The sequence below is a fragment of the Ochlerotatus camptorhynchus genome, unplaced genomic scaffold (genome assembly GCF_037179485.1).
Source record: "Ochlerotatus camptorhynchus isolate MF236.1 unplaced genomic scaffold, CSIRO-AGI_Acam_v1.1 ptg000402l, whole genome shotgun sequence".
NCBI lineage: Eukaryota > Metazoa > Arthropoda > Insecta > Diptera > Culicidae > Ochlerotatus > Ochlerotatus camptorhynchus.
This window is the reverse complement of record NW_027040888.1, coordinates 2,782,465-2,793,478: the sequence shown is the minus strand read 5'-3', so window position 1 is coordinate 2,793,478 and position 11,014 is coordinate 2,782,465. Positions and strand designations below refer to the sequence as shown.

The 11,014-nt window shown below is 34.6% G+C and overlaps 1 protein-coding gene across 1 annotated transcript in view; it reads left to right on the top strand.

Annotated features, from left to right (window-relative positions):
* The first annotated feature begins 1,009 nt into the window (after positions 1 to 1,009).
* LOC135710777 (uncharacterized) overlaps positions 1,010 to 11,014 on the top strand; it is a 38,778-nt gene continuing 28,773 nt past the window's right edge. Inside the window, exon 1 of the mRNA XM_065233439.1 lies at positions 1,010 to 1,175. The gene's annotated coding sequence lies outside the window, so the exon portion shown is untranslated. The remainder of the gene's footprint in view (positions 1,176 to 11,014) is intronic.

Here is an 11,014-nt window from a genome sequence, read left to right as displayed (position 1 = left end):
ACAGGTTCTTTTCAGGGCAATCATAGTCATACTAAAGAGTATAAACAGAGGAACCCGCTCAAATTCCTATTCCTACACAAAACACAAGCTCCTGCTGCAGTTAACAAATAATATTTATTATATAAGACCACGTAGTCCTACGTCACCATTGCGTACAACCCCACAGGGCTGTCCCTTGTAGTTTTCACCCCAATGGGTCTGGGTTCGATCCCAGCCGAGGTCGGTGGGATTTTTCTGAGGCATAGGGAAGTAAAGCCGTTGGTCCCGGCACATGTGTGTGTTGAATGGGTGCGATATCCTACGCAGGTGTGGAAGCTGCCTTCCTGCACATTCGATTTTCATCAATGTTGCAGAACGGATACCGACGTTAAATAAAGAAATGAAGAACATCATGTTGACTAGATTTCACTCAAGTTGAGTGTAAGATGACTTAAGTTTTCAGTTTATTTAATGCACTGAAATCTAATTTCCATTATCATTATTACATACCATAACGTCTTGCACCAAAAACGGAGTTTTATTGTTTTAATGTGCAAAACGTACTGGTTATGATGTTTGAAATGCATCCGGTTGATATTTCACGAGTAAACGACGAATAAAAAGAAGACCGGGCGTACTTCCACTCTTGCCAAATTTGCGAAGGAAGAACCAATGCGGAACTACAAGCAAGACATCCCGAGGGTGTATTTCCACGATGATCTGGGGGGTAAGGACATTCAATAAATTATCAGAGCGTTTAATGTTTTCTTCTCCATTTTACGGCAAAAAAAAATAACATTTTTTTGGTTAGTGATGTCTATATGTCAAGCTAATAAAATCATCCAGAAAATGGGAAGCCGTTTTCACGATTTGGTGATTTTGGAATTCCACCCTTTTCAAATGCGATTTCTTCTTCGCCTAGTTAGATTTGATTAAAAACCAGGCCAGGCCTGATATCGATATTTCAAATTGAACAACCGTGTGTTATAATCGTTATCGGAATTCGACGCTGCGCAGTAGATTAGTTCATCGCAATCACAAGCAGAAGCTCGGTGTTAGTCTTTATCTACATTGCTCAGTTGTAAGGTGAAGAACTTCGAGGTATTTTTGTGGTGCTCAGTTCGGTGAATAAAATTGTACTCAGAAGAATTCAAATTGGAGAAACTAACGAAGTGTAAATTGGGGCGCAACTAAGTGTGAGTATCATAATATGAATATTCGGTTAAAGCTGACCGACAGCCATATAAGTGTCCATTTTCCGTTTATTTCTAAGAAGATTCTTTTTCAGTTCATGTGTAATTATTCTTGTGTTAGAAAATATTCCAAACTAACTCTTTCTTTGAATATTGTGGTGCCCTGAAAAGAGCCGTTTTGATGTTTTATGATCCTCAAGAGGACCGTTTTGGTTATGTGGTTGATTTAAGGGAAATTATTTTTATCGCCCTGAAAAGGACGGTTTTCGTTTGATGCGCATGGTCGTCTGTCGAGCGGCAAGCAAATTACCCGGCTGTTTGCCCTTGGCAAAAGTGTAGCCTTGATTTTAGACGGATCTACACTTTACGATGAACAATGTTTGTATTCTTTGCATACCAGCCAGTGCTATGGTTGTGGGTAGTCGTGGGTAGTCGACGACTGCTTAGCTCCAAACCGAAAAAAAGTTTACAAAATATGTAACATATTGCAATCCAATCCAATAACTAGCGTCACTGATATACATGTTCAGGTGGAAACTGAAAAAGCGGTAAATTTGATGACAAGTTCAGGAAAAATTGAAAACAATGTTCAATTTGAAATGGCTGCGCCCCTAGTTGGCATGTTTAAAATGATTAAAATCGTTCAATTTGAAGTGTCCCTGGTAGACGAGTTCACGGAAAAATGTCTTGCGCTCCTGGTAAACATGATCTAGGAAAAAAAATTTAATAAAATAATAATTTTTAAATGGCTTGCATTCCTGGTAAACATGATCAGAGAATATGAAGAAAACGATGTTAAATGCTAGCGCCCTGGGAGACATGTTCAAGGAAAAAAAATAAACTTGAAATAAATTGCGCCCCTGGTAAACCTTTTCAGGTGAAAATTGATAGAAATCTTAAAACTTGAAGCGGCTAGCGCCCCTGATATAAACGTTCAGGGAAAAATTAAAGTGTGTTGTAAATGGCTTTTCAGTCTCGACAAAATCAATATTCTGTAATTTTATTTTTTGTCCAACGTTTCGGTCCTCCTTCAGGGACTCAATAATAACATTACGGATAATTACGGACTGAAACGTTGGACAAAACAGAAAATAGCAGTATTTTGATTTTATGAAGACTGAAAAGCCAATCACAACACACATCAATTCCCAAAAGAACCGTACCCAACAAAGGAAAAATTAAGAACAAATATTAATAAAAATTGCTACCGCTCCTGGTAGACAAATTCATGGATTTTTTTTAAACATGTTAAATCTGAAATGGCTAGTGCATTTGATAAACATATTAAAAGAAAAAATGATCAAAATCGTAAAATTTTAAGTCGCTAGCGCCCTTGACATACATGTTGAAAAAAAGAAAAATTTTAAATGGCCTGCGCCTCTCATAAATTGTTTCGTAAACAATTAATCAAAAATGGGTTGGTTGGAAATGCTATCTAACATGAAGCTAAAAAATGTGATAATTTGTTAGCTAGAAAAATTTCTAATGAGAATAGGTTGATAGTTTCGCTAGAGTACGGCAGTATAAAAATTGAACAGAAGTTGAAAATGAGCGAAAGGCTATTAATATGACAGTACAGTCAAACGCACACTTCTTTACCTAACGCATATATGAATGGATGAGAAGACTTGAAGTATTTCCTCAAATCTACAGGCATCTGCCGTACTCTAGCGGAACTAACAACCCACCCTTTTCAGACCTTTCTCAAGTTAATATATTATCACACTAAAGTTTCATTTTAGATAGCATTTCCACCCAACTCTGAAAATCGTAAACTTCACGTATGAAGTAACAAAAAAACATTTTGAATGTAATCAAAAATGTTAAATTTAGCACAGGCCACGCCTCTGATCGAGGAGAAAAATAAATATGTTAAAAAGTACCACTGTACTGTTGAAAAGTTCATCCGGTTGAGGTTAACCTCTAACGGTGTAAATCCTTAAGCTGCATGGACACTGATATTCTGCGGCCTGTTTTTGTTTTGTTGTTCGTGTGAAAGTTCAGGGAAAAATACGGGGCTGAAGCCCCCCTAAATATTAACATCATGTGAAAAAAAATCTGACCCAAGCTGGTACCTTTACTGTACAGATAATAGATATATCCATTACATGGGTAATGTTTTTTTTTTCACATTATATTAAAATAATTTATGGACGAGGAATAAGTTGCCTTTAGGACCTAGGCTGTACCTTTATCTTGGTATGAACATGAAATTTATATTTCCAGCAAGTCTGTTCGAGATCATGGGACCATCGAGTCTTTATGAAAGATCAGCCTTGTTTCACTTCAGGCAATTCAGTATAACAATTGACATCAAACTAAAAACAAGAACTATATCTTATCTAAGTATAAAGGGAATTAATCGTTGTAATTGAATATTTTTTCCCTGAAATTATTAATTATTTTGATGGACATTTTGTTCTAAAGTCTCAACATTCAAAATTCTATGTACTTCTGTAGTACTTTACCAGGGCGGTAACTTCAAAATATTCTTCAGAACTTTGTTCTTAATCCTTTGAAGTGCTTTTTTTTCCTGGTAGTGCAAGATCTAGACCATATTGGCATAGTATAAAAAAAAATCTTATTTATATATTAGAAGTTTATTAGATTTGTAGATGGCATTACAATCGATTGGCTTGTTTAGAATTAATATCCATCCGCTATTGACAGAGTTATAAGTGGTCAAAGCCTGACCACTTTTCGTAACGTGGTCGATTTTGGTTTTTTAAATTGCACCCCAAAAGACGCAATTCTACGTCAAAAAAATATCTTTTGAATATTTTTTGAATATTTTTTTCGTCTGTTTGGGACATAAATCAACTGCGACCAGTTATTTCATGCATTGTGATGTACCTCGTGTCCTTAGTTTAGTGTCGTATTACTCCATCATTATTGAGAAATGTTGAAGTATTCGATACTTTTACAGTTACCATTCTTGCCTTTATCGCATGGATCCGACTCTAATTGTAAGGTCCCGCTTTTTATACTCTTCGTAGAATTGGAACACCCTCCAAATGTGCCCCTTTGTCAGTCAAAAATGGATTCCTGATCATGCATCAAAATCCTAGTCTTAGCCACTTCCAACCAGGGAACAGAGAATAATAGATTATTAATCACGTAGATTAAAAGATAACTACCTAACTCAATTTTCCCTTGTTTCAAGATCATCCTCGATGGACAAAGCTGAGTCTTGAAGGCATAAAAAGTAAAAAGGACTAATATGTGTTCCTTTGATTACAAAACAATCCTGTTACCCTAGTTTGAGGTAGTTCGGTCTAGGCTTCCTGGTAGATTTTAATGCCAGTAACGCACCACGAAAAGGTCATCTACCAGACGCTACTGGGCATGAATATTTTTGCCAGACAAACATTATTTTTCTCTACAACTTTGTGTCCGACGTCATTCCGATCAGAAAAGCCATTTTCATGATACAAGTTTTTGAAAAATTTCAAGGACGCCATTGGAGACTTTGCAAAATCTAAATGGCCCGAATTTCAGCAAGAATGTGAATCATTACCCATAACAAAGAATCACTCAAAGTTTCATACAAATTGGAGAAGGTCGAGTCTGATCGATTCGTCGTTTGGCGTGGAACTGCTCCAAGTAAGTTTTGATAAAAAAAAATCAAGCAACGATGTGTAACCACTATGACAGGCCTGTTATCGATATTTCAAATTGAGCTGATAAAACCGATAAACCAATCAACAATCAACTTCTTTATTTACCACCGGAAATCAAACCCCAAAAATAGATTTTTGTCGCCAAATGATTACACTGAAAACGAATTTGACTCAGAGAGTGAATGACTTTTAGTCATTCGTTGGGAGAAATTTATGCGCTGAGTTACCTATGCTTTAAGAAATTTCTCCATACGAATGAGTAAACACTCTCTTACAGAATGCACGAAATTACACCTTTTGCTGCCAGGCAAATCTTTATCATTAGCGAGAAATAAATGAGATTTTGATGAAGGTTTTTTTTTGAGGATCAATTAAAATGAAAGACTATGTGAAAAACAATTTTGTAGCGCGTAAAAGTCTGTCAATGACATGACAAAGCTCAGCCCTGCTCGCCAGTACCAGATTGTGGATTTGATATGTATTATCGTTATCGGAATTCAACGCTGCGGAGCAGATTGGTTCATCACAACCCTTTTATAAGAGCGACGTGACGGTGAAGTCAAGTTAGTCCTTATCAAGAGTGTTTAGCTGTATGGTGAAGAAATCATTGACTTGAGGTATTTTTGTGGTGTTTAATTCGGTGAACAAAATTTTACTCAGAAGAATTCAAATTAGTGCAATTAACGAGGCGTAAATTTGGTCGCAACTAAGAGTGAGTATCATAATAAGAATAGTCGTTTAAAGCTGACTGACAGCCATATAACAGCACGATCCAATCGAGATGACAAAAGATTTTAATTCGATTTGCTCATGCATTGTAACGGCGAGATAAAATATTGAAGATGTATTACCTTAAACAAATGGTGCAATGGTGATTTCTTGAAATACCTATACACCTATATGATATAAACATTAAAAACCTATCACGCTTGTTTCTTTAATCAGCCCCCGTGGTCTTACACAATATTCTTAAAAGATAAAGTGTCCGACATATCAATCACATTTTTTTTACGTTGAGAAGACAGAGACGATAAGACAGTTTTATGCATTTATTTTATAATCTATTTATTTATTTATTTATTTATTTATTTATTTATTTATTTCGTCAACCAACGTAGACTAGTACAACTAATACAGTTTTGTTTTCTTAAATATATATTTATATAAAAAAAAAGTAGTGTCAGCTTTCTTGTCTTTTCTTTTATGAGTTGTTATTTCTTATGGAATAAAAATATTGCTTTAGTTTATGCCGAGACATTGTAAAGTCAATGGTTTCGCAGTGTTTATTGTAAGAGGCCATCATGCGGTTTAATGGCCCATATTTTGCATAATTTGTGCGATGATGTTTTATGGCAAATAAATTTCGATTTCGGAGTTGCCGAGTGGGTGCATGGAAATTTAATTTTGATAAAAGTTCTGTTGAGTCAATTCGCTGCGAAACGATATCATTTACAAATGAAACCATTGCATATTCACGACGCTCTTTTAATGTTTGTATGTTTATAAGCATGCAGCGTGCTTCATATGATGGAAGAGGAAATGAAGTCCAACCTAATTTACTAAGAGCGTATAATAGAAATTGTTTTTGTACTGATTCTAATCTTTCTTCGTGCGTGATTGAAAATGGAGACCATACAATGCTGCAATATTCCAGTATTGACCTCACATAGGCAATATATAGTGTTTTAATTGTGTAAGGGTCCTGAAAGTTATAGCAAAAGCGCTTGATAAAGCCTAGCATGTTATTTGCCCTGTGAATAATTGTATTGTAATGGTCTATGAAAGTTAGCTTAGAGTCTAAGATAATTCCTAAATCCCTAACTCTTTCACATTTGTCTACAGTTTGATTTCCTAATGCAATTGAAATGTTTGAAGTTGTTCTTTTTCTACTAAATGATATTAAGTTACATTTTTTTACATTCAATTACCATACGTAGAATATGTGTATTTCATTCCGGAATATATTGATGTCTTCTTCATTTCTTATTTCCAAAAAGAGCTTCATGTCGTTGGCATAAATAAGCAATTTAAGTTTTTTGAGAATGTAAGATATATCGTTTACGTATAGAATAAAAAGGAGAGGTCCCAAATGAGAGCCTTGGGGGACGCCTGAAGTGACTTGAATTGGGCTCGATTTCTTTCCGTTGAATTTAATTATTTGTTGGCGGTTAGTTAAATATGATTCAAGCCATTTCAGGAGCACTGACTTAATTCCAATTTTTTGCAGTTTAAAGAGTAACATTGGTATGTCAATGCGGTCAAATGCCTTGCTAAAGTCTGTATAGAGAGCTTCTACGTGGTTTCCATTATCCATTGCATTCAATGAATAGTCTATAAATTCAAGTAAGTTGGTCGAGGTCGAACGACCCTTGAAAAAGCCGTGTTGCATGTCAGTAATTCTATTTTTGATTTGGAGAAATAATTTTTCGTTGATAATTGACTCGAAAAGCTTAGGAATGCAAGAGATAATGGCTATACCACGATAATTACGTACGTCAGATTTTCGACCAGATTTAAAGATAGGTACTAGAAATGAGCTTTTCCAAATTTTAGGGAAGGTTCCGGATTCCAGGGACATATTAAAAAGCCAAAACAATGGAGCAGTGAGTTCCATTGCTAGACATTTAATAAATACTGGAGGAATTCCGTCAGGTCCAGGACCTTTTGAGGCATCTAAATTTTTTAAAGCCTGCAAAATGTCCTGCACTTGAAGTTGATTGAGGCCAATGTCCCTTGAAAATTCTGGAAAAATGCAAAATAATCGCGGTCACGATCTTCTTCAGAAAATGTCGTATAAATTTCTTGAAAAAATTTTGCGAATAGATTACAGTTTTTTTTCCGAACTATCACCGACATTTTCGTCTAGATGCATTATTGAAGGAAAATTGTCAGATTTTAATTTCGTTTTTACGTAATTAAAGAAGTTCTTCGGACAGGACTTTATTTCACATTCAGTTTTTGCATTATATTCTTCAAATGCAGTACTGATAGCTAAATTCAGTTGATCGCATAAATAAAGAATATTCGATTGCTGTGTGAAACGCTTCATTTTTCCACAGTGGATTTAATGATTCGGTCACACAGAAATCTTCATAAATATTCGTTAGTAAAAAGTCCAAATAGCAATTTTGTTGGTTTTTGATGTGGTTAATTTGGTTCAGTCCTAAATTAGCAGTTTTGTCAAAAATGAACTGCAATGTTTCATTATCCCCAACGACTGGGAGTAAGATACATTCATTTTCAGAGTCCAGAATGAAGTCAGCATGGCGTTGATTAAAGTCTCCATAGATGTGAACTTTAACCTCAGGAGGAAGGTCAGATAGAATTTGTTCAGTACTTTGGAAGAAGGCTTCATAAGTGCTTTTATGAGCATGGTCTGGTGGAAAATACACTGAGGCGAACACGTGCGTTTCACCGGCTATGTGTGATTTCACCCAAATATGCTCAAATTCTGTAAATTTTGGTGTAAAGATAATTTCTGAGTTAAAATTGGCCGAAAGAGCTATAAGAACTCCACCACCTGACTTCTTCTGTGTTGCATGAAAATTTCTGTCGTCTCTGAATACATTAAAGGCATTTCCAAAGATTTCTTCACTTTTTACGCTTTCGTCCCAGCTTGTTTCAGTTGCCAGAATGACCGAAAAGGATGAGCATAATAAATGTTGATAAATTTCCTTCATTTTAGCTGCGTTTTTCATGCGATTGAAATTTTGACAATAAATCAAAATTTCAGTTGCATTCTGTCTGTGTGAAGAAATTGTTGGAAATACGTCGGTTGATAAAGTATGGTCATTGTTATTATTAGTTACCTCAGTCTCATGCCGAGCATCGTTATATAGAAATAATGAGTCTTCCTCAAGGTGCGTCAGCGGCGTTGAAAATTTACAGGATTGTAAAATTTGAGGGCGGCCTCCCTAGTAGATTGTAGCCGTTGCGTGCGTTCACTGGACAGGAATGTACAGAAATTTCGTGCAGGAGATTTCTGTCTTTTGGTAGTCCTTCAGCTGCTAGCATTAGAATAGCACTGGTTTTGGTGATTCCGCGAATACATGTTGATGATAGCTGGTCATGCAGGAAGGAGAGGTAGGTCCGAACAATGCACAGTGGTCCAGAATGCAGATTTAGGTGGAATGATATGTTTTGAGCCTGAAACTGAAACTTTAGACTAAAAGTCTCTTCTACAAAGTTATTCCTTATAGTTAGGCCCTCATTTTCATGACAATGAATTCTAGGGTGGTTCCTATTATCATTAAAATCAAAAATCTAACTTTTTTGTTTGAATAAATTAAGGTTTACATTCTTCGGCAAAGTTATAGCTGAGCAAATTTCAAGCAACTTTGTTGAAGATAACTTTTTTGTATCTCTTAAATTGGCCGATTTAGAGCTATTTTCTTGAGTTGAGTTAGGGTGGCTCTTGAAAAAACAGTTTTTTTGTTCTAGTTTTCTTATTTCAAATTTCTCAGCAAAGGTGTCTTCAGATAACTTTTAGATCTTAAGAAGGCGCAAGTTTTTGCTGCACAAAGCTTGTCAATATCTTTCGCCGATCAAGAATTATTGATGTTTTTATACTAAAAATATGCACTTTTCAAATGTTAATATGGTTGGGGCAAACAAAAAAAAAAAGTTTTTTTACGGCATTTGAAAGGGCGTATGTTATTCTCAATAATATGACAAAATTGGAGGTATGTTATTTTTAAAACTCGTATAAAATCAATTTGAATTTAGTCATATTTTTTACTATAATTGGGTATATCTTTTTTATTAGAAGAGATACAGGCAACAAATTTGAGTATGAAACATTTGTCTAGAAGAGTTTTAAAATTCTCTAGAAGATAACTTTCATGAGAAATTTCAAATAAAAAAGTTATTAGCAAAAAATGGATTTCATAGGACCACTCTAATGACAAATTTATATAAAATGTGCTAGTACATTTGTTTCAATATTTGGACATTTAGTGTCTTCGAAGAAGTTTTTGTTCTTAAAAATTCCCTTCTTTTGGTGTTTGCAAACGTCAGGGTGGTCCTCAAATTAGGGAATTTTTAAAACTAACTTTTTTGTTTTACAAAATAATAACATGTGTTGTTTAAAAAAGTTGTCGCTAAGTTAATTGGAAGCAATTTTGTCGAAGAAATTTTTTTTCTATCTCTTATCGTTCTCATTTTAGAGTATTTTTTCGGAGTTGACTTAGGGTGTTCCTGGAAAAAATAGTTTTTTAGCAATAACTTTTTTATTTGAAATTTCTCATGAATGTTATCTTCTAGAGAATTTTAAAACTCTTTTAGACGATTTTTTTTTACCGGAATTTGTTGCCTGTATCTCTTTTAATAAAAAAGATATACCCAAATATAGTAAAAATATGAATAAATTCAAATTGATTTTATACGAGTTTAAAAAATAACATACCTTTAATTTTGTCAAAATATTGAGAATTACATACGCCCTTTTAAATGCCGTAAAAAACTTTTTTTTTTGTTTTGTAGTTTGACATCAAACTAAAAACAAGAACTATATCTTATCTAAGCATAAAGGGAATTAATCGTTGCAATTGAATATTTTTTCCCTGAAATTATTAATTATTTTGATGGACATTTTGTTCTAAAGTCTCAACATTCAAAATTCTATGTACTTCTGTAGTACTTTACCAGGGTGGTAACTTCAAAATATTCTTCAGTACTTTGTTCTTAATCCTTTGAAGTGCTTTTTTTCCTGGTAGTGCAAGATCTAGACCATATTGGCATAGTATAAAAAAATCTTATTTATATATTAGAAGTTTATTAGATTTGTAGATGGCATTACAATCGATTGGCTTGTTTAGAATTAATATCCATCCGCTATTGACAGAGTTATAAGTGGTCAAAGCCTGACCACTTTTCGTAACGTGGTCGATTTTGGTTTTTTAAATTGCACCCCAAAAGACGCAATTCTACGTCAAAAAAATATCTTTTGAATATTTTTTGAATTTTTTTTTCCTCTGTTTGGGACATAAATCAACTGCGACCAGTTATTTCATGCATTGTGATGTACCTCGTGTCCTTAGTTTAGTGTCGTATTACTCCATCATTATTGAGAAATGTTGAAGTATTCGATATTTTTTCAGTTATCATTCTTGCCTTTATCGCATGGATCCGACTCTAATTGTAAGGTCCCGTTTTTTATATTCTTCGGAGCATTGGAACACCCTCCAAATGTGCCCCTTTGTCAGTCAAAAATGGATTCCTGAC